Source organism: Pipra filicauda, unplaced genomic scaffold (genome assembly GCF_003945595.2).
Source record: "Pipra filicauda isolate LSUMZ 115617 unplaced genomic scaffold, ASM394559v2 scaffold260_size1094732_pilon, whole genome shotgun sequence".
Classification (NCBI taxonomy): domain Eukaryota; kingdom Metazoa; phylum Chordata; class Aves; order Passeriformes; family Pipridae; genus Pipra; species Pipra filicauda.
In genome coordinates this window covers 746,529-771,121 of record NW_024104377.1, presented here as the reverse complement: position 1 = coordinate 771,121, position 24,593 = coordinate 746,529, and the positions used below count along the sequence as shown (strand labels likewise).

General features: G+C 42.8%; 1 protein-coding gene and 1 long non-coding RNA gene across 2 annotated transcripts in view; one reads left to right on the top strand and one right to left on the bottom strand.

Annotated features, from left to right (window-relative positions):
- EPB41L3 (erythrocyte membrane protein band 4.1 like 3) overlaps window positions 1–19,907 on the bottom strand; it is a 143,299-nt gene extending 123,392 nt beyond the window's left edge. The window contains exon 1 of the mRNA XM_039382200.1: window positions 19,814–19,907. The gene's annotated coding sequence lies outside the window, so the exon portion shown is untranslated. The remainder of the gene's footprint in view (window positions 1–19,813) is intronic.
- Window positions 19,908–20,035: 128 nt separating this feature from the next.
- Window positions 20,036–24,292, top strand: LOC120323431. Its single transcript, XR_005563847.1, has 3 exons — window positions 20,036–20,122; window positions 20,606–21,025; window positions 21,717–24,292. It is a non-coding gene; the product is annotated as an uncharacterized LOC120323431 (long non-coding RNA).
- The last annotated feature ends 301 nt before the right edge of the window (window positions 24,293–24,593 follow it).

Sequence of the window (24,593 nt, the reverse complement as noted above, 5' to 3'; positions counted from 1 at the left end):
ACAGACTGCATTTGTCAATAAAAGGGTTCCCTTTTTCTGTCTCATTATTTCTTTTATTAATAGTACCACAGGTGGTTCAAGGATTTTCTTTCCTCCTTCTTTGCATCAAGCATTAGGAATTTATAAGAAGTAGTATTTTTCCAAGACAGTTTGGGACATAATCATAGAATGGTTTGGGTTGGAAGGGACTTTAAAGGTCATCTAGTTCCAAACTCACTGCCTTGGGCAGGGACACCTTCCACTAGATGAGGTTGCTCAAAACCCCATTCAACCTGGCCTTGAACACTTCCAGGGATGGGGCATTAATGGTTTCTCTGGGAACCAGTTCAGTGTCTCATCACTTTAACAGTAAAGAATTTCTTCCTAATAATCCAACAAACAATTATAAATTTGCTTAAATTCAAGCATGTATGAAGGCCTTTTGAGATTGAGACCACTCACAAACCCTATCTTAAGCAAATGTGGAGTATATGCATGAACACTGCCTAACTTAATTGCATGATAGCCTCTGCATTTTCCTCTTTACTTCCAGACTGTGACCCCTCTATGCATATTCCCTTCTCTCACCTACCTTCTTGTCAGCAGCATTCAAGCAACAGAGTTTTTTTTCTTTTTCCTTTTTTTTGAACTGGAAATATTGCAGCAAGGTTTTTTTAATAATATACCGAGTAGTACCAGTGTAATATCAGCAACACTAAATTTTATATGCGAAGCCATCAAATTCATACTACAACATATGTATAAAATTATCAAACAGGCTGATCTGAGATATCAGAGATTTTTCAAGGAACATTTCCTTTGTAAAACAGTAAAAAGATGATTTTCTTTTAATAATAACATGACAGACAGTAGGATTGAATACAGGTCAGGAATAAATTAAATATTCCCCCACACAAGATCATCATCAGGTGATCTAAACCAATCGTAGTTTCCTTATGCTTTTTTTCCCCACCTTCTTCCAGAAAAAAGTAACAGTGTATTTCAGAACGAATGTCAAGGTTCTCATTTCCAAAAATCCCAGAAGTGATGGTTTATTTTCTGTTCAAAAATTTTCTATTTTCTATTCAAATATTGAAATACAGCAGGTAAAATAAGCCCAATCAGGATGCAAAAAGATAGCACTCCTGCACAGTGCTAGTATTGATTAGCTCCTGGGAGCTCTATAAATACACTTCGGTGACAATACTACCTGAAATATCTCCCTTGGAGGCATCATCATTTATCAATACTACATTTTGCCTGCTCTGATTGAGCTATTTTGATGTAATGACAAAACTGTTCTTTAAATATTCAAAACTCTGATTAATGCACTTTTCTGAGAAGCATACTTTTTTCATTATTTCTCCTAGTACTGATAACATTTACATTTTCCTTTGGAAGAAAAAGATTTGTCTTCATTGCTTCTTTTTGTATTTTGCTTTATTTTATCTCTTTCAACACTGAGCATAGCAAGGAAGAAATATTTGCATACTAATGCAAATCAAAGCATGAAAGCAATCAAATCTAACAAAAAGTAAAATCATCTCTTGAATTAATGAAACTCTTTCTCCTCTTACAACATTAATTAAACACTTTCTTTTCCATGCTATTGACTAGTTGTCAGCTTTTCCCTTAACCAGAATTATCAAGAGAAACAAACCCTCAAGAATTCAACATTGTATTGTACATTCAAAACAACAACGAAGTTATAAAACTTTTTTTTGTATGTGGAAACATGTATGTTTTAATTGACAAATTTAGATCACATCCCAGTTTTTCTAGAACCAAAAATTTTTAGGTATGTGTTGCCCCTTTATAACTTCAGAGCAAAGCAGAAATTTGAGAGGAAGGAAAAAACCTTTACAAAATGCTATTGCATATTCCAGTTCAATCTAGTTTTATATTGCTATTTAAACAGCAATTAGATCCAAAATAACTCCAACTAACCTCATGCCTACTTTTGTAAGGAGAATAGCTGCAAGCATGCTTGGGCTTTCAGCACAAGGGACACTTTGCAAGGGCAGGCAGTCTGGCATGGCAAACTAATAAAACCTGCCTTACATGTAACCCACACGCTGCACTGCAGGCAGAGTAGTAACTTTTGGCCATTGCATTACAAAGTATTATGTCAGAAGGCATTCTGCTTGGATTTTGCAACAAAGTAAACCTCAAATTATTTTAATGGTGTGTATTTGGCTTTAATAATGCTATTTAAGATTAGATATTAAGTTGTATAACTTCTATCTTCAGACTAGGCAATTTCATTATTTTCCCCTATAAACAGTGGCTTTAATAACTAAGCTTTTACACTGTTTCCCCCATAATAAATAAATGACGTTAAAAAGCTCTTGTCAGCACTGAAGAGCTGGATCCAGTCCCACAGTGGACATTAAGGACACAGATTAGATCAAACGAAAAAAACACTTAAAGCAAAGATTTTCCTTATTAGCTGTAGCAATTTTTAAACTGAAATTCAGTAATACGATTTTAATGCCAGGTGAATAAGGTCAGACAAAGAAGAAATTACATCAGTGACAACAGGCAAATTCTTACCAATTTCGTGTCTACAAATTAGAGCAAGCTTTCTTTCAGAAGTGTCTCTAGAAGAACCGAAAGCAAATCATCTCATCAAACTCATGAAAACAGAGCTACAATAAAATGATTGCCATTATTTCTTATGGACACATTAAGAAGGAAGGATGATAGCATCTCTTCCCCAACTAAAAAGACAATTTCATATTAAAAGCAACTGTTTAGGCCACAAAACCAATCCTCTCAATCTTAGGACAGCAAAGTTACCTTCCCAATTTCTCTTCCTCCAGTTTAAATGGATGCCCTTTTAGCACACTTCTGGCTCATAAATATCCAATGTCACATGCTACTGTGGCACAGACCCAACAGGTCATGCAGCTATCAAAGACATCAATCCCCAGCAGAGCAAGAAAGCAGTTCAAGTCAGGTAACCAAAATGAATGCAAAACTGTAGGTGCCAGCTAGGTCCAGCTCCCAAACCAGCAGGCTCAAGTTTGTGAGGGGAAAAGGAATGAAAGTGCAGGAGTGGTGAACACACATCTACTGTGACGTGGGTGCTGTGCCCACCACATTGAGGAACATTGACAGCCAGGAGCTGACCACATACCACAGTCTGAAATACTGATCATAGAATGGTTTAGCTTGGGAAAGACCTCCAAGACCATCAAGTCCTACTGTTAACCCAGCACTGCCAAGCCCACTACTACTAAAGCATACCCCTAAGTGCCACATCTACACACCTTGTAAATACCTCTGATCTAAATTAAGGATCTTGCCATCTTATCACTCTTAATCTAGTTAGCTGATGTATTAGTGTACTCTCTCTCAAAATACATGGCCCAACCCATCAATTAGCTGATGCCAACTGCCTGCCCTTTACTATTTACTTCCACAGTGCACTATTTGCTACCTCTACTATAACAGAGAACAGGTAGATGATAAAGTATTTTATACCTTAATTTTACTTGGAGATACAGAGTTCAAAACAGTCAAGTCTTCCTAATACTCAATTTCTTTACCCCCTTAACCCTCCCCGTTTTACTTATAGCTTTCTTTTTCTTTCAGGTTAAATAGGTTAGGAGTAATTACATCATCTTCATGACCTGCACTACTTGAAACCATTAATTATTTCTGCTCTTTTCCACTCCCTGTCTCTATTTTAGTACATTCCTCCTTTAACACAGCAACAGGAACGATCAGAAAGCTTCAATCCCAATTTTCATGTACCAGAACCATGGTTCCAACCTTATGTTCTCAAGACTTTGATTTCCTCTTCAATTGCTGTTATAAACTCAGCAACAGCTCTTCCAAGTACAGCAAAGCAATTTTCTTCTACATTATCCTCCATTTTGCCATTTTGAGGTTCAGAGACTATTTGACATTTGCTTTGTCCCTTTAGTCTCTTCTGTGCTCAGAGGGAGCTGCTGGATGCAGCAGCACACAGTACTTACAAGCTTCCCCTAGTGCTGCCACCCTCCTTCCAGCAGTTCAGCATCATGACCAAATCCAGCCTTTTTGAGGTTTTTCTCTCCTTCATTGAGCTTTACCATTTATTATCTTGGATCCAGCCAGGAAGAACTGGTGCAGTTGTGCCATGAAGCCATGCTGGGGGACAGGGACAACTATTTTGGGACTCTCCCTCCCCTGCCAGCCCCAAACCATTTCTCTTGGCTGTAAGACACCACCAGCATGATCACCAGCAGTGCTGGACATGGCATGCATAGGTTCAAAGCTCATCTCTCACAGATTCAAAGCAACAACATACATGAGGAGTCCCATCCTGTTACCTGGTGGGTGACAAAAAAAGCCACCTGTTAAGACCTTTGTGGTCAATTTTAGCCTCAGCTAGAAGTGCAATGTAGGTTACCATGCAAAGGGGATTTGTATATAATGCAGTGTTTGAGTTGATGACTCTGGATTATCAGGCACCAGAAAAGAAAAATAATGCCTTGCCTTTTTGATCTGCAGTTTTACAAATACATCTTAAGGTGCTGCAGCAGTTTAGATTCAGATCAAATTTAATTTTGTTGGAAGAGACAAAGGGGTTTTTAGGATTTATAGGAAACAGATATATCCAGATTTTTTTTAGAAATTGAAGTATAACCACTGTTTCTAAGTGGGTAACTAATAAAAACAAACAACACAAAATATTTAGTGATCTACTATACCACTGTAAGACTCAGAAGCCTCAAGTAACACAAAACATGCTTGCTTTCATTGTCCACTCTAGGAGAAATGTGAAATTAAGTAACATAAAAAAAGTAAACTGGATTTAGCAATGTGCTATTTTAAATTTTTTAAAAATTCAACAGATAAAGAAACGTTTTTGTTTCCTACAGAAGACAGTATTTAATAGTAAAAGAAGTCCAGGTGTCCATCTGATGCTATCATCTCTTGTGGGGTTGAGAGACCAAACTTACAGCTATATGGGACTGAAGATGAGAGGTTGCCAACTACATCAGTGTCTCAAAAGCAATAACAACGACAACAAAAAGTTATGAAGTGTTAAGAAAGCGTGTATACTTATACGTACTTAAGCACCCCCACTGAACCACCAGCTACCTTCCTTAGCCAAGAGAAACAAGCACAGCCCAGCACTGGGATGCTGTGGGGCCATCCGTGCCCAGGGCTTGGCAGTGGTACCCTGTGCCCAGGAGGATTTCACCACCCATTTCCCTGGCTCCCCTCTTCAGCCATCATTCCTGACCCTTTCCCCCACACTGCAGACATGTGAGCAGCCTGGCACCCCACCACAAGAGCTCCCTGTTTTCACGTGGCCGAGGTAGCCATCTCACCACTCCCTCCTGGCACCAGATGTTTCCCATTAACTTTGTCTGCACTCAGCTCACAAGTGTCAATTGGAAATCCCAGACCCCAAATATTTTACAGATGAAGCAACAACAGACTCTTTTCCAATGACTCAGACCTGGATCCCAGCCCCTGCTCCACACTGCTCCAGAAACTGGTGGAAAATAAGCCAAGAGCTGTCTTGGGATTTGGTGGGGGGCTCTCCTCTATCTCACAAGGGCAGGCAGCTCTGCAGCTCTCTGAGTCCCAGCCCTCAGTGTAAGCAACCATGGGGTCAAGTCACACAACCTCACCACGCCTTTGAGTTGTGGCAAAGGTCTGCAACATCCCCGTGCAGGCAAGGAGGGCTAAGACATGAGTGGCTCCTGCGTGCCTGGTAGCTCAAGTAGCAGTCACACTCAGTCCAGGCATGGTGCCTACCTGCTCTTCCCTTATTGGTCTCAAAATGCTGCAAGGTGCCAGATTACTCAGGCTAAAAGCTTGGTTAAGTAGCCTCCAAAATCTCCCTTTATCCAGAGGAAAAAACACAACTGGACAAAACCCCACTGTACTAATAACTAAACAGCTCTCAGACACCCCAGGTTTTCCTCTCTGCAGGTCTGCTGTTGTGCCCTCCCGACTAAATATTTTGAGTCTCTGCTTCTTCAGTTTGGAGTGTAGAAGGTAAATCTGTATTCAGTTTTAAGACTTTTATTTAAACTTTCTCAGTCTGTTTGGGTTAAAAAAAAAAAGAAAAAAAATTGCTTGGATAAATTCACACCACCTTGAATACATGAAAAAACCATTTTTCTTCTTGATGCTTCTTGTCCTGTTGCACAGCACCATTATCATCAGGGCACTGGAGACATGAGATATTAACTATCAGATACTTTTCTATTTTAGTTCAAAATAGTTCAAAATGTGATATCCTTTTTAATAAAAAAAAAAAATAAAAAATTAAATAGCCTTTGCCAGAGGGTTAAATACTACAAAAGCTGAAAGACTAAGAAAACAGTAAAAATAAATGATGGAATCCCATATGCTTCTTTAGAGAAGCATTGCATATTGGAAACTATTCTGTTGACTGGCTATTAATAACCAATACCCATTTCAAAATCCATTACTTCTTAAAAGACCTCCACAATTAGTTTTCTAATTTTGATTTTATAGAACAGGCTGGTTTCCAACATGCCACATCAAATACTGTGAGAGTATATATAGGAACTAACCACAAAATATTTCAGGATCACATCATTGCCAGGCTGGTTTAATTTCTTTTTATCTCTGTGCTATTTCATAAAAGCATTATTTTAGCTTCAAGTGAATATGGAAGACAGATGAAGTATTTCAGGTTGCCATTCCCATACTGGCTGTATCGAGAAACATCTCATTCTAGATAATCATCAGAGAAAGTGATGCCTATCGCAATTCCTCCTCTATGTCCTTTATGCATGCTGCAAGGGCATTCAAGAAAAGGAACTGGAGTCTAATCTTTCATTTAAACACTAGATGGAGCCCACTTCCCAAGACTGAAAAATTAAAGCTTTCCTTGCAGCAAACTCTTACAGCCTATTGCAATATCTGGTCATGCATAAGCATGACAAGACTCGAACAGCTGCAGTGACTGTCCTTAATGCAAAAAGATATACTGGTCAGCAATTATATCTGCATAAAAGGACAGCCTTTAGTACTGCACAACTGCAAAAGAATTTATATTCCTCTACAGATGTATTAGTTTGGTGTAAAAGACCCACAATACTGGGGATAAACTAGGCATATATGGATTTTTGTAATACCATATGATAAACATACTGCTGGGTTGAGAACTATGACTGAGTCTGACATCTCTTCATTTTGACAATAAACTCTATTGATTCCAACTATGATCATTTTGTACATATAAATTTATATTAAATAGGAATAATCCTTTTTCAGTGGTTGGCTTGAATTAGTTCCAGCATGAAAGCTCATTTATGACATTTGATAAAATGCCACTTCTCTCCAACAAAACATACCACACGTTCAACTAGAGATAAGTGAGCTTTGGTGTTAAAAATAGAATGCCACAATACCAAACCTCAGTACAAGCATTCTGGTGAGAAAGAAAAAAAAAAAATAGAGCCAAGTTGCCAAGATCCAAATTGAGCAGCCTCATGGTTACCGGATAAATCCGTTTATCTTAGGCCCCACCACAAACAACTGCCACTCCTGCAGTATTTTTGCTACATTCTGGACTGTCCTCACAATGCACAGGGCAGGCAGAAATTGCAGGCCGACAACCCTTGGCCCTTCCTTAGCTTGTCTAAGGACATGCTCACAGGAACAGCTAAGAGCCGAGCAGACAAGAAAGTTGTGCAAAGCCTCAGACGCGATTCCCAGCAATGCAATTCTGCTGACAGCAGAGCTATCACTGATTGCTTTAACCTTTGCTCAGTCCGGGCCACTGCCTTCACCTCACTCTTTTCCTAACAAACCTATGGTAATAGCTTCATCAAGGTTAAGATAAGCACAAAGGCAGTTAGCTTTACTACAGAAAACTACCTTCTGCTCACAGTGATCCATCCTGCTAAAACAAAATTAACCCACCTTGCCTTAGGGCACATTCTAAATTGGCTGGGAGGAAAGACAAAGGAAGTTATTACCTAATGGCTATTTTCAGAAGGAAAAGCACAGTGTCTAGGATGATCAGTGCAAGGTTTCCTAAAAGGCCCTACTCACTCCTTAATTCCGTGAAAGACCTACACAGCACATTTTCTTGGTCCCACATCCTTGTGGATGAAAGATGGTCTTTGGAGTCTTGCAGATTACTGCTGTAATGCTCTGAAACCAAGCAAAGCTCTTCAAACGTGAGACCTGCTGCTAGGAGATCGTGGCTTGTAGTCACCATCACGCTGACAAGCGACCGCTTGACCCCACTGAAGAGCACGCACAGGACGATGATCACATCTGTTTGTCAGAGCTAGAGCAAACATACTGCAGCCATAAAAGCAATGTGCTTTCCAGCTGTAGCAAGCACACAGCCAGCTCAAACGTTAATACTTCTATCTGTGAATATCGTGGTTCAATCCTATTACATTATGTTTGCTTTCCAATATATTTAAACTCAACACGTATCTGCTCCCAGATGAGAAGATTGATTTGTGTCATGGGGTTTTTTATTGGTTCGTTTTAGGTTTGTTTTTTTTTAACAGTGGGTATAGCAAACATCTAACATTTCTTTTACAAGTAAATCTGAAAATAATTAGCATTTGTTTGACACTTAACCTAAAACTCTCTGGGAGAACACACCCATGTACTTCCACAAGCTTTCAGTTCAATAAAACAGGGACTTTATTAGCAGGAAGAGTATCTGACCAACCACACAAATTAAGTGTCAGCAAAAGGAGGAGACAATCGAAGTACCAGCCACAGTTGCAGGTTTGACTAAATAGTAATGTTTAACTACTTCCTTATCACAATCTTCCTGTACAACTATAATTTAGGAACCTTTGCCACTGTAATTTTCTCTGCTTCATTTTCTTTACAGCTATCCTTTAACGTGTCAAAGGAAATACTTGTTCATCAGCACTATTACCCATGCAACAGTGGAAGATAACCATCTGTGGGAAAAACACAGAAAAGAACAAATACAAAGGCTTTGCATATGTATAAAAGAAATCAAAAGAAAAGGCAAATTACCCAGTGAAGTATCTGATGCTGAAGAAAAAGTGGACACAAAGTTACAACAGTTACACCAACATAACTCTGGAGACAGACACTGCCCAGACATCCTGAGCGGAGTGGTTACAGACAAGGTAAAGCTAAGGCTAAAATCTAAAGCTTTCAGTTTCCCACAGCAATAATTCTGATGGCTTTCAGACTCCGAATATGGAAGGGACAAGACTGTGTCCTTGCTGGGACCTCACCCAGCCCATCACAGCTGGAGTGTGACTGCCAAGGATGGGTGGAAGCAGACAGAATAGAAGTAGAAAAAGGGCAAAAATAAGCAAAAACCTTTTAAATCCCCTTTGGAGTTACTAACTATTGCTTTCCATATTGACCTGTATTGCCTCCAAACACAAAGAAGGAAAGTCAATCTGTAAATTAAACTGATGCCCTTCCAGGAGAAACAAAAATCAAGCATAAAGCCAAACCCAGAAATACAATGGAAAAACTGAGATTGGGTTAAATACTCAAATTCATTTGCACATTCACAAGGCATACGCTACTAACAGTGAATTTTGTACATTTTCTGTTTGTTTGCAAGTGGTTGCTGGACTCCAGTGTTGAAGGCCATCTTCCTGAAAACAGAGGAAAACACACTTGGAGGGTTGTCTAAACCATTAGCAGTGCTTTGGTCCTCCAAAGGTGCTATGATCATCTGACTCATCCACACTCCTCTTTACAGGCTCACCTATTTCATCCTGCAAGGCTGTCTCAGTACCTGGACCACTTCTCTCTTCTTCCCTCTACAGAAGCTCTGTTTGGCTTCATATCACCATGGATAAGCACTACCTCACATTAGGGAGCTGACTCACTTTCAGTCCGCTCAAACACAGATTTTAATCTGCCTTCTCTTTGCACTCCTACACGATTTTTGATGGACTGGAAATAGCCATAGATCAAGCTTAAAAAGAAAAAAAAGCAACCTAAACAAAAAGTCCCCCAAAGACTAGAAGCTTTCTGAAGGAAGAATCTACTTGTCCTGAAGACTGCTCCCACAAGATGAGCAGTATTAACCAATATAAACAAAACTCAACTGATTATTTCCAAAATGTTGGAAACTAGCTATATACCTCGCATTGACATAAAACAAATAGCATACAGCAAGTGTCAGATAGCACTCCAGATAGCACTCCAGAATGAGCTTGGACAGATGCTGCATTCCTCCTTGTCTTACAGCAGCCACCACCAGCCTTGCTGTTACCACAACACCCTACATGACCCTGCCACTTTACCCTTCCTTTATTGCTTTATTCTTTTTCCCAGCAGAAAAGTCCTTCTAAATTCAAGTGGTTTTTAATGGATCACAAGATAATTCAGGCTAGGAGGGAAATCAAGAGGTGTCTGATCCAGGCTTCCGCTCCAAGTAGGGCCAGCTATGAGATCCAACTGGTTGCTCAGAGCTTTGTCCAGTCAGGTCCTGAAAACTCCCAAGGATGGAGACTGCGCAGCCTCCCTGGGCAACCCGCACCCCTAGCCAGCTGTCTGTCCTTCAGGTGAACACATTTCTCCTTGTAACCAGAGTGAATTTCTCTCATTTCAACTGGTGTCCACTGTCTTTTGGCCTTCCACCACCAGGAAGAAACTGGAATGACATAACTCTTCTAGTGAAAAGAAAGGAAATAATTCCTTATACTTTTAGCTCTGCTATTTATCTGTTTATGCAAAGTACACTTTGCTCTTCAATTTAGATTGCTATTTCAAATTTTAACTTTGCTAGCAGCATTTGCCAAAAATTCAAATATAACCAAATCAGAGTGAAAGCAAAAAACAAATCTAAGAATAAAACTTGGGTGGAAATGCTTGCCCATGTGATCACATCGAACTTCCCCCTGATGTGCCATGGTGACAGCAGCACTTCAGCACTCATTGCTGCATTTCCAGATATCAAAGCAGCATCTCTTTATATAGGTGCAACACAAGAGCCAATTATTCACGTAGGTTACAAAATAGGCCAGAAAAGCAAGATACATGCTGAAGCAAAGCCATGAGGAATGCAATCTTCTAGTTTTCAGACTCAAAGAGTTTTGAGTAGTGTCCATCACAGTAAATATGCATTACTTCCTGGGCCCAGAAGCTATTGCTCTCTCAGGCTGATCAAGGCTTCTTAGCACATCAAAGGATGGCAATCTGAAGCAGCAGTCCACTTACAGACCTTTCTGCTTCTCAGTCACCAAATTACTATGTACCAGTCAAGCAGAAGGCTTCTTAACTGCACTTCTAAGCCATGCAACTGAGAAATAAGACATATAACTGGAACTAAGAGAGGAGGTAAATGCAGCAGTGCAACAAATGTTCCGAAAGGTCATATGAAATGTGATTAGTGCCATTATCCTCCAGGACTCTGAAAACTGCCCTGAGACAACAGCTTTCCAGCACAAGCTATGGATCAATAAAAAGGATTAAGCAATAATACTTCAGAAATGCTCAAAAGTAAAATATCAGGCTTTATCTCAAATTATCTCTCAAGCTGTGCCTGAGAAGTTGAAAAGCCATCTTATACTCCCAGGTTCTTTGCATCAGTGCAAGAATGCAGGTGACACAGACTGTGCATACTCGAGAGACAGAAAAGAAAGGAGAGGGAGAGCCAATGCCAACCCCCACCCCCAAGGGGTGTGCCCCAGCTAAACCCAGCTGCAATCTGTCAGCAAGTGGCCAGTGCCAGCCCTACGCTCACTCCCACACCTTACCCAGGAACGGGCCATTGCCACACCAAGAACACTCACATTTTCCTGCAACACGACAAGCAGCCAACTCCATGCTCAAATCATATTTGCCTTCTCCCTCAAAACTTAAGCCTGTGCATAAGCGAGGTAGTCACAACACAAGTGAGAGGTGAAGCAAGTTGTTTTCCTTAATTGAGCCTATTAGTAGTAACGAGTCACTCCTGCTAGGTCTAAATAGCTCAGAGATAAATCCCAAGGCTGCTAAGCTGCCAACCACCTCCTATCAGTGCTCAGAGGCAGCTTTACTCCTACAGACAAAGCTCAGTAAATGCTACCACCTCCAACCATGCTTGCTTCTAGGGCAGATCTCCAGGCTGATATGCTCAAACCAAATGTTTTCCCTGCAGCTGTCCAGTCATCTTTACTGAAACACCGAAGTGCCAAAACCTCATCTTCAGGTAGCAACAGCAGGTACCCCCAGATGGATATTCTGCAGGTCAGCCATCTGCACATGAGAAAAGCGTATGACCCTGACAGAGCTTGGTGCTTTCTTTATTTTATACTGAAAAAAGAGACCTCACCAGAAACCACTTGGAATGGAAGACCTTTTCATGGAAAAATCTGATATAATATTTAATGCAAACACACCATCAACACTTCAGGTCTTAAAGTTCACACCACAGGCGACACCAGTATTAGGAACAGTAAGAAGAACGACATAGTGCTTTTCTAAAAAGTCATCCAATGAATTAATCATTTTCTGTCTTAACTACTTGCAAAACAACTGAATAAGCCAGAAAAGAAAAATTAAAATGTTCTAAGCTGTTGCTTCACAGTGTGTCTTACAGAAAAGTAATTTAAAAATTATTACAAAGGCAATAACACTCAATCTCATAAAATGACAGTATTCCAAATTAATCCAGTGCATGTTAATTCCTTCACCTTTGCCAATGATTAAGCAGAATAAGAAAAAAAAACACTCCATCAAAAATAAGTTGAAATTCAGTAAGCTTTGCCTGTTGCTTTGACAAAACCAGCACTGCAAGAACAGCCTTAACTTTCATCAAACCCAACTTCCAATACATGACATTCTTCCTCTCTCTCCCAAGCAGATAGAAATAAGTGAAATTCATTTTTCAGACTCACCAAAATTATCCATATTCCAGGAGGCAGCCATTCATCCAGTTTGTGAAGTTCATGGTTGCAGCACGGTCATAGCAATCAGCGGGAAAATGAAGGGGAAAAGAAGAAAAAGAAACCCTTTTGAGATTCAGTGAACAACACAAACCTACTGCTTTCTGTACAGTCTGCATTACAGAACAGTTTCAGATAAGTCATTAAATGGCATGAACATAAACCCAAACCCTGAACTTATTCTAAAAAGAAATAAACACAACTGCAATGCCATATTAATAAAAGAATAATAATTACAGTCTAATAAAGATCTGTCAAGGTTGACCTCATAAAGAATACTTTTTTAAGGGAGGGGAAAAAGGTATTTTTAAGAAAAATCAAACCTTCTATTGTACCTCCCCCATCAGGCTATGATAGGTGGGCAACATCACATACAGAAAAGGTATGTTATTTTCTCATACTGCTGACATTTCTAAATCCTTGATGAAGAGATGTAACATTTGGCAAGGAAGTGAGGCAAAACCGCCACAGGCCACAGCAACTGCTCATTTTCAGAATCCTCAGTCAAGGATGGGGGACCAATAATTTATTCTTTGCAATTAAGGGGGCCTGCAGCCTACCCCACAGCTGAGTATCAATGCACTGTTACACATCTGCAAACTGTCAAGAACACCCAAGCTGAAATAACTTTTTTTTTTTAATGTGGACCTTGAACAGTGTCTGAGTGACCAAACACAGAGTGTGTCACTTCTCTCCTACTAATAAAAACCCAAGAAAGAATTTTACAGCTTTCCCAGGCTCAGCATTGATTTCTTTTGGCAACTGCTCCTAAACACTCGACCAATTTAGCATTTGGTTTTTTTGCTTTTCTGTTTGGTTGGTTTTTTCCATTATTATTCCTTTGAAGAGGAAACACTTCAAAGACATCAGTATGAAATGCCAATTGCTATGGGTTAGCCTAAACAAACCCCGTGTGTGTATGTAAGGGCAGGGAAAGGCGTGCTCTTCTTTTGACTAGAGAAACCAATTGCCTGTGCTAGTTCAGGATATGTGCAAGGTCCAAAGCAGAGACAGCAGGTAAGGAGAGTGCCAAAGCCTGCAGCGGAAGGAAAGGAGGCAATGAAGAAAATGCTGCCATCTTCTCCCAGCAGCTTTATGACCATTAGATTGATCATCACACCAAGGCTGATGAGACGACAAAAAGCCAAAGGTCATTGCAGAGTCCCTTGCAACAGAGCAGGATATCTTCTCAGTTCACATTTCAACCATCCAAATTGTCCAAACCAGCTGTTCTCAGGAACAGATATCCTCACAACTCAATGCTCTTCTGCTTGGTACCAGAAAAGGGCTCAAAGCCAGAGCAGCATTTTGGCTTCCAAAAATCCCAAGGCAGCTTAAAAGGGCAGTGAGCCACCAGTACAGCCCCTGATGTAGTTTCTACTTGATCCCTGCAGAAACCATGTCATATGAAGACAAATTTATCTGTTGGTGTCAAAAAATAAAACAGAACTGGCACAATCAACTCATTTGCAGCCCCCCACCGATGAATAACAACTGATGAGTTACCTCCTCCTCTGCCTCCATGGCCCATTAATAAGACAGCACGAAAGACTGCAGAAGAAGGATGGGGATTGCTCATTTATTTACCACTTTGCTAGCAAACAACTTTTTTTTTTTTTGCTGTTTTTGTATGACTGCTTTTACAGTAGGAGCCTTTCCAACACCTTCATATGAAGAATATTGGAGAGGAAAGGGAAAAGAGATTGCAAAGGATTTGCCTTCATTTCTGATTTCTCTTGTCAGTCTTGTGAACCACAGTCCTTCCCCAGAGCACCAACCACGCACCACTACTGTCAGCGTGACTGTAGTGACGGATTGCCCACAAGATATTGCCTGTCTTTTACCTCTGCAAGGGAAGCTGAGATTACTGGGAGGACATTTTCACTGGAGCAGACGTGACTCCAAGATACTCCCAAGGATTGCAAAGGCCACTGAGTGACCTGCGTAAACACAGGGCTGCATATTAAAGAAACTGAGATTTTGATGGCGGTATGAAGCAAGCTTAATATTAACAAATTTATCAGGAGGGGGTCACAGGAAAGCAGATGCTGAGTAGGGGGGAATGGCGGGAAACATGGTGTGCCAAAAGATGAGAAAGGAACAAATCAAAAATGTATGGATGACTCAGAGCTGGCAGAATGTGAGCAGAAGAGCCGCTGAACTAGTTTATTTAGAATGGGGAGGAGACAGGAGAGAAGCATTTCCATTGACAATACTGCATATACATTTCTCAGCGAGGAGAAGGTGTGATTGTTGAAATTTGGCACATTATCAGCTCAGAAGGTTTGTGAGGGAAAAAAGAGTCATGATATGCCATGATAGGATGGACAAACAGATGAGATTTAAATTGCCTTGAGCATTGCAGCAGCATCCACTGCCTACACTACCCGCCAGTTGCTTGGGTCAGGGTGCAAAGAGATACATAAGAGCAAGACCACAGAGGCATTTTGCGTTCCCCCTGCTCCTCTTCACATTCTATTTTTGCATGACACTTGTTATGAAACTGAAAACATTGGTTCAGCTTCAGGCAGCAATTTTAGGGTCAATTGCTTCTTCACCAGACACTGAAATCACAATTTGTCAAGCATCAAATTAACTGTGAACGTTTTAGGGGACAGTGAACTTGAGTTATGTATTATTACTGGGTCCCCCTCCTCAAAAGCCTATCTGCAATCTCTCTTGATATGGCAGGTACTTTCTTTTCTTTTGCTAGAATCACACTTTAAGATGAACTCCGCAATTGCACTACTTGCTTTTTGCTCCATCAACTCATTCCTGACTGTTATGCACTCTCCAGAGTCCAGATCTCAAGTGGTGGAATACGCTTTCAAAATCATGCAAAGCGTTTTATCCATTTATCACAAAAGTACATCAATATAGGTTTTCCAGCCGAAAGCATCTGAAAGTTTCCTCAAAACTTTTATAGTTCAGCTTCGACCTATTCCTAATCCACAGACAGGGTAAAAGACTCATCTGGCACCAGCACACCATGAAATAAATAAGCAATAAAGCAGTAATGAGGTTAGCTGTCCAACAAAACACCAAAACCCACGGCTACGCATCTTTCCCCAATACTGTCAGTACAACACAGAACAGCTACAGGCCTTGGTGCTGCAACTGATTTCACTCTGGATCCAGTTGAATCAAACTGGTATTTAAACGGCATTCCAGCCAACGCTCCAGTGGTCTAGGAGAGAGGGAAACTACTGGAAATTGGAAAGACATTGTTGGGAATGATGCCAGATTTTATGCCACCTCCAGTAGCAATTCTAGGTGAGAATCAAACTTTTATATTTTTACTCTTCTTTGCAAACGTTAAAAAGTGAATACAAAAAATGAGCTCTTTAAAATGGAAAAAACTGTCCAGGAACATTCTGCAAATTCTGTGCATCTTCAGTTAATCTAAATGAGAAGGGATATTTTGTATCAAGATGGGATGCTCATAAAACTTTCGGAAATATGGTAGTTAATATGAAAAATTATGAAATAAGCTGTGAAGATTTTCCATTTAAGCAATGCATAACGTAAAGATGAGTTTGGTTTGTTCAGCCTCCATTTCAGGTCTACAGCCCTACCTCCACAGCCTGCTATCTGACCATTGAAGCACCTGTGAAAGCTTACCATATCACAAGCAATGAGCTATACAGTTGAAAATTCACGGTTGCCTTCAGTAAAGCAAAGGGAACATTAATCAACAGCAGTACAAAAATCTCCCCTTTAGCACTTGGGCTTTATATTTCAGGGGTATCTGAGTGTCACCGAACACAAGCTGTGGTAAGCCTTCAGAAGGTGAGGAACTTCAGGTCTTAGCAACATTTCGTAGGTTCATCCAAGAACACCTATGAAAAAGCCATACACCTGTATGTAAATAAATATACACATAAACAGAGTATATGTATGTAAACACATACAAATGCATACATACATCTATATAAATTAACTATAATTAATATAAAGAGGCTCATCACCCAGCAGGTGGCACTCATAACCTGAGCTCCTGAGGCTGGAGTGTGGTGGGAGGCTGGGAGCAGGCACTGCTCAACAGGAGGCACCACCGTTATGGGAGGTAAAGACACCACGGGCAGGAAAGCATTCATCACTCTTTTGCAATACCTGATGTGTCAAGTCCAGCATCTGGGCCAAAATCCCATTTAGCTTACTGGCCAGGCATCCCCTCCATTAATTCCCTCAACAGCTGTAAAACTCCCCCTTCACTGCCGCTAATTCTCAAGAGCTCTTGCAACCTTTCCAAAGGAGCAGTATTTTGTGGACTGAAGGGTCATGGAACATTTTTGATGTAGAAGCATCACATTATGATGTCAAGAACAATACAGTTAAATGTAAAGCTTCCTTCAGACTTCATCACTTCTTTTCTCCATTTAACACACCCAACTAGCTTTCAATTAGTCCCACTAATAATTTCGGTTTTTGAAGATCTCATGAATGAGCAAATCAGAACTGGCAGAGGAAATGCTGTTTTCCTTTGATTAAAATTAAAGTCTTGTTTTCGCCCATGACTTAAGTGTCACTATCATATGTACATTCTTAATACACCTCCTTCTTCAGCTGAGTGGTGCTTCAAACTTCAGCTGAGTGGGTTTGTTTTTAAAAAAATATTTTCTTTTCAAATTCAATATTCCACCCATTTCCCTCCCCTCTTAAAAAAAAAAAAATATAAAAAAATCAGTTTAGAAGCATCAATTTAAAACATCGGCTCTGTGTGGAGCAATGCTGTTCCCCGTAAGAGAATGCTTCGTGTCAGATTAAAAGATACCTTTCCAAGGTCATTTCATGTTCCAATGGGTCTATTATGAAGTTGTGGAATGGCAGATAAGGTTGCGTGAGATAGTAAAGTGCCTTCCTAAGCTAGTTCTGGGCAGTAATGTGCAACCAATATTTGAGCAAGGGACTTCTATAACATTTACCTCTGAAATAAATGTCATATGCTGAAATAAATGGTGCTGCAGGAAGGACAGGAATAGTACTGAGATACTGATAATCTGTTTCCCAATTAAAAAAAAAAAAAAGCCAAAAAAAAGGCCATTTTCTTGACAGATTTGCACTAATTGCAAATGTTTATGGCACTTGGCAACAATTGGATGCTTCTAGGAACGTTGGGGGGTATCTCTTCAGCAAGTTAAAATACTCAACCCTGTGTCATAAGAAGAATTTGATATTAAAAACTGTTTGATTCAGAATCAATAGTGATGCCTCCAAGTTACAAGAACAAGGATACCACAGCAGTTCCCTGTTAGGTACCAAAAGTAATAATTTGCAAGGTTAAAAGGAGAAAAAAAAAAAAAAGGCACGTATCTAAGAATGTTTCTTGGAAAGTCCTGTAGTTACACATGAGGGAAATGATGATCCAGTATTTTTAGACTGCTTCTAACAGAACCCAAAAATGGAGGAAACTATATAACAGTATCCTCTTAGCAAGCTTTTAATACTGCCTGAGCCTATCCCAAACTCTGAAAGAAGGTAAGCATCTGGCAGCACACTGAATTGCGTGCCACCATTTCAGCCATCACACCAGGGACTAAATCCTTCCCTGGAAAGAAGAGAGAAACAAGCAAGCAAACTCCAGAGAGACAGAGAGAAGGGGGGAAAAAAATCCTCCTCACAAATGGTTAGCTACATCTTAATGAGGTTTAAAGCCTGACGAAGGATCACCCATTTAGAATACAAAAATGCAAGCATTTAGTATCGGAACAGCCCTAGCAAAGGGATAGTGGAGGGGGGGTGGGTGTTTTTTCAAGTCCCAAATGAGCATCTTGTGTGTCTAACAGTCTGTCCGGAAAAAATTAGAAAAATGGCCACCCAGCATTGAACTATGCACAAAATGCAGAGTTTCGGCGCTTCCAGTTCTGCATTGCACCCTGCGCTCCCAGCCCCCCACATTCCCACAGGCTCCCAAACACCCCTGGCCCCCTCACGCCACTGCCCACTGCCGAGAAGCGGGGGACTACGGGTCCCTCGGCGCTATCTGCAACCACCTCCGGGTCTCTATTACTCTACTACTTTTAATTTTCCTGCTACTATCACTTTTCTAATGAGCTGCTGTTGCTACAGAAATGTAAATATCGCCAGCTGACTAGTTCGGGTTTTTTTTTAAACGTCCGAAAAGGCAGAGAAATGGGGGGGGGGGGGGGGGGGCACCTCATAAATATCCACTATTAAACATTTTTAATGCTAAAGCCGCACTGACCCTGCCGCCCGCCCGCAAAACCTTGCGGCTTCCTCAGGACTGGCCCCAAGCCTACGTTAAACCTTCCCGAAAATTGGCTTCAGCGCCCATCAGCACGGGCTAGGCTTACCAGCGGATGCTCCCCCGGCCGCGCTCCAGTTTGCGCGGCGCAGCGCGGCCCCTGCGCGCCCCCGCACCGCGCCCCCGCCGCGCACCGCCCGTAACTTTGCAGACGCCGCCGCGTCCCAGCGCCCAGGCGGAATTTCCGCGGGGGGCAGAAAGGCGGGAAGGGCAGCTGAGTGACAGGCTACAGCAAGAGCTGTAGCCCGCCTGCGGCACTCCCGCACCGCACCGCCCGGCCCCGCGCATCCCGCGCCGCGGGCGGCAAGTCCGCCCCGCCGCCGGGGCAGGGGCGAGCCGCGGCCGAGGACCCCCGAAACGACCCACGGCGGGGACGAGCGGGGGCATGGGACAGCCCACACGGCCAAAAGCAAAAACGCGGAGAGGAGAATGGAAGCAGACGAGAAGGCGCCCCCGCGCCGCAGCCCCGCCGCCCCCAGCCCTTCCTCCCCGCGCAGCGATGTGCGGCAGCAGCGCGCCCCGCGGGGGCAGCGCACGCCCCTCGGCCCTCCCCGCTGACCTCAAGCCAAGGACAGCTCGGCGATCCCGCAGCGCATCGCGACCCGCGGGCCCCGCTGAACCGCGCCGGGCCAGGCGGCAGCAAGAGCGACCAGAGGAAGCGAGGGGAGCGGGGCCAGCAGCTCCTCACCTAAGCACGCCCCGGTTGGTGCTCTCCGCCGCCGCTGCGGCTCCTCCCGCTCTCTGCGGAGAAGGCTGGCGCGGACAGCCCCAGCTCGCCGAAGTTACGCGCCGTCGCGGAGCCGGGCTCCCACCTGCAGCGCCCGCCAGACTCCGGCGACCAGCACGGCACAGCACCGCACGGCTTGGCTCGGCCCGCCCCGCTCCTCCCCATTGGAGCCGCCGCCGCTCCGCCTCCGCCCTCCCGGAGCAACCGCGGGGGCGGAGGTGGGCAGAGGGGTCTGGGACCCCTCTGCCCGCGGGTCTGCGGTCGGAGCAGGTGAGGAGACGTGAGGGGCATCAGCTCCCCTTGCCAACCTCCAACCGTCCCTGTTTTTTGGTGGGTTTTTTTTTTTTTTCCCTTTTCTGGGGAAAAAGGAAAATGCTGAAAGCGGATCCGTGACGTTACTTTATGCCATCGCTTCGTACTGTTGGGCTTACGGGGAGCCCCCTGCCTCAGCAGTCGCTGAGAGGCTCTGATGCAGGCGCTGCCACCCGGTCCGAACCATCTGAGCACGGTCTCTAATGCCCCGAAAAGGCAGCGGTAGCCCAGGCAGGATGTCACAGGGCCAGCACTCCGTGACAGACCCAGGGAAACCGCAAACTTCTGTGCAACAGTTAGAGGACAGGGCCGAGTGAGCAGCCTCGGGGCTTCCTGGGCAACGCTGCCCGCAAAAAAACCTGAGTACTTCATCCTTTCAGTCTCCTTCCCTCAACAGCCCGTTGCAGTTTCTGATTTTTTTTTTTCCTGTTCAATTTATAGGTAGCACTTGCACAAGTGTGTTTTAGACAGAGAAGGACAGTGTATGGGAACTGAGGGACAGAAACAAGAATACAGCTGCACTGGTTGGAGTTTAAAGACAGTTTCCAGATAGTGGGAATCCCCTCTTGGATTTGAGAGCAACCACCCTGAAATTTTGGAGGAGGTTGCAGCTCTGGCAAAACAGCTGTCCCAGGAGGGGACATCTTCAGCCACATTTAGAGGTGAAGAGGATACCCACACAGAAGTGAGAATTTCCTGGACCAAAGCACAGCGGGGAAGAACCCAAACCACTCACGGCTGACTTGTCTTGGGCAAAGCGATTGTGAGATGTCCAGACGAGGAGAAGAGCGTTCCCAGACCAGCCGCTTTGGGTGTCATGCCTAAGTCATTAACACCAAGATTACACCTGACCCTGCCGAGGTCTGTAAGTCACGCCGAGGCTGACTTATCCTCCGTGGGAGGCAGCCAGAATCGCCGCATTTAGAAAGCCTGCTGGCTATGCAGAGTCGACGCTTAACGCCCAGCAAATCCCTCTGCTCAGCGGCAGGGAAGGCCCCGGAGCCAAGCAACACGGACAGACGGGCTGTGTCCCAAAGGCCACGGTGCAGGCTGCAGTAGGAAGGGCTGTGGCGTGCGGTCCTTTGGCGTGCGGCCCGCAGCTCCTGCTGGCACCTCTGCCTGAAGTTTGCCCGCAGCACAAATAATTGCTGAGATCCACCACATGTAGTCTTAAGAGTTCAAAGGATACCCGTGGGGGAGAGCTCCTGGGGGGGGGGGGGCCACGGTGTGCCAGCTGCCAGTGGCAAAGGTTAAAGTTCTGACGGGGAAATTTTAGTTCAGCACACAAGATAATTTTCTATGATAAGTTATGCTTAGGTTGGCTCAGCGAGAACATTTTGCTATCGAAGGGAGTTTTTGTGTGGCAAGCAAATTTCCTGGGTGCTTGCATTTTTATTTTTTATTTTATTTAACTGAGGATCTATGTACAGTTATTGACTTTTACAGCTTTGCAAATTGATATGCAAGAGGGGATGGTCTCAAAGACTCTGACTTCATTCTTTTGCTGTTTGGCAAAGCATTCACAGAAACTAAAGTCCTGTGTCTATGTCAGGATGCACATAACGAGGTGAGAGAGCTGGGATGTGACCTTGGCCAATGCATCAGGTGGCTCCAGCTGAGAATGGTGAGGCCAGGCTTCCCAGCAGGAGCAGGGCTGCAAGGTGAGTGAAGCTGTGAGCACCAAAGTGGCTTTGGTCGTGCCACACATTGCTATCACATAATAGACTGACAGTGCATCCCATAGAATAAGGAGTTTCTTAGCTGTGCTAAGGTCAAGGTGGGCTCTGGGAAGGAACCAAATGTGTAGCAAAAGTGCTGTAAAGTGAGTGCTAGGGGTGGCAAGGCTCCTGGGGGAAGCTGGTGCTCTGCCATGGGTGGTAGCAGGTGCCTGGGTCTTTAGGGGAACTGGCTTCAGGTAATTCCTAAGCAATTGCCTGGCCCTGCTTTATTGGACAAAATGGCTGAAGCATATTTTGTTCCGCTGATGTGAGAAAAGGCCACGTCAGTCCCTGTTGGGGAGGCATTAATTAAAGGAACTAATGGTGAGTTCCTAAAATATCCATCAGAGTGATCAGGATGTCTGCTGAGAGAAATCTGACTTGCTGGGCTTCAAGTTGTGCCAAGTCATTGTGTTAATCAGGAAATGAGGGTGTTCTGGGGCAGGTAAAACAGAAATAAATCACGCTGACCCTCCTCTGGTACTTTCTGCTCATATTTCCAAAGCCACATTTTGGGAGGTGGCTTACATACGTTCGTTATGTCGCTACTTAGTAGGATGTAACAGCTCTGAAGCACTTTTTTTTTGCTTACGTTGTGGTTAATGCTTTCAGCACATTGTATAGGAGTCTCTCCTTACTAAAACTACCATCCTAAGCACCCGTCTCTGAAACTCCCCTGCTAAGTATCCCTTTCAGGGACTGCATTAGAAGAATGTTAACCTAATTTATGGAAACCTGACATGACAATTCGTGGTAATAGGTGATAAAAAGTTGAAACCTTGTGACAGAGGACATTCGTCTCTGACCATGATGTCATCGTGGGAAGTTGCAGAGGGCTGGCTGAGGAGAACACAGGCCTTGTGAGCATGGGATGATGAATGAGGGGAAGTATTTGCAGCATCACTCTAAAGAGCCATTTACATCAGACAGGATCATTATTTCCACACATTCCAGTAGTTCCTAGTGTGGACTGGCCTTATATATCCAAACTTTTATGGGTCCTCTATATCATTTGTGTGGCAGTGGTGGGTTTTTGACTTTAAATGAACCTAATTAATAATTCTTCATCTGTGATTGCTTATTAAGGCATTTCCAGGAGATCAGATGGTGGGAGAGGAGTGGCTGGTGGTCACTCCACTTCATACTCTGAAGGAGAACTCCAACCCTCCCTGAGGGTTGGAGTGCTTTGAGGATGAGGCCAGAGGTACAGATTTACAATTAAGTTTGTGTTCACATTAAAGGGTTAATAAATACTACACTAATACACTGTGCAGATGGTCTTTTCTTTGCAGAAGCACCTTTCTGAACGGTCTCCGCATCCTCGCCGTCGCAGGCACATCAACTGGCAACATCGGCTATTGGCATCGTCTGCCCCCAAAGGCATCTTGCAGACCTTCCACTGTGGCACCAATCCTCACTTGTGTGCTGTGAAAATCTGTTCCTGAAAAGTTTTCTGGTCTGACAACTTACCTGCTTACAATAAAATCCAAGGGCACTTGTTTAAATGCTCTGTTTCCAGTAAATGAAACTACACCATAGAAGCAGCTTTGCCCCTGCCTGGTCATTTTAAATCATAGGGGTTTGTTAGGGGAACCAGGGCAGTGTTTGTTATAATTTGTCAGCCCCTGAGGGTTGCTTTCAAATTGGAGACCATTATTATCTGAGATTAGAGCTATCCCCAGCTTCATTTTTATACTATCATCAGCAGACATGAGTTTAAAAGACAAAAAGACAGAAAGAGGCAGCATCCCTGCCCCAGCAAATACATGGTCTGGGGACTGAAACAGATTTATTGAAATCAATGTGCACTTTAGCATTGATTTCTTTGTGCAGTGAGGCCTCTTTTAGAGCTTGTCAGCTTTTTCTTGTAAAGCTGAAATGAGACTAACCTGATGTAGAAACACTGAGGATTTTGAGGTGACACCTCTCTCTCTATCTCTCTCTTTCTCTCTCTCTTTTTCTTTCTCTCTTTCTCTAGACTTCTGAGACACCACAGAATAACTTTTATTTAAAAATATGTTTATCACATTTACTGAAGGTGTCCAGGCTGCCTAAAAATATACATAATGCATGCAAAATTCAATTTAGCATTGGCAGGGGACTTGACCAGATGATATAACTGGTCATTTATAACCAGCTATGACTGTAATTGCATGTCCACATTGTGCTGTTTAAAATCTTAAATTCATCTCACACCATATTTTCATTTAGTGAAAGGAATTTATTTTAGCATCATTCTTTCCCCGTGTCACAAGAGCAATTTTTCGCTGTTGATAAGAAAATGTCATTTTTTGTTTAAAAATTGCAAATGACAAAGCCATTGCCATGTCTCCTGAGCTTTTCTTATTTATTGATTGTCTCCTTATTTAGTGAGTAATTTCAATGAATTTTATAATAATAACAATCCGTAGTGCATATCTATCAAATTGTTCAGAAAAGACTTTAAATAAATTATTGTGAATTATGATCTTGTCATATGAAATGGTGCTTTTTCAGCCTCCATAGCTTGGCCCCTGGAAAGAATAGCAAGAAATATGCTGTTTGACATTTTAAGTGGACTGACAGACTTCTACAATGACGTCACTTGCTTAGTGGATGAATGGAGAGCAGTGGATGCTATTTACCTTGACTTTAGAAAGTCATTTAACACTGTTTTTTATAAGACCCTCATAAATAAGCTGATGATGTACAGGTTAGATAAGTGGACAGCG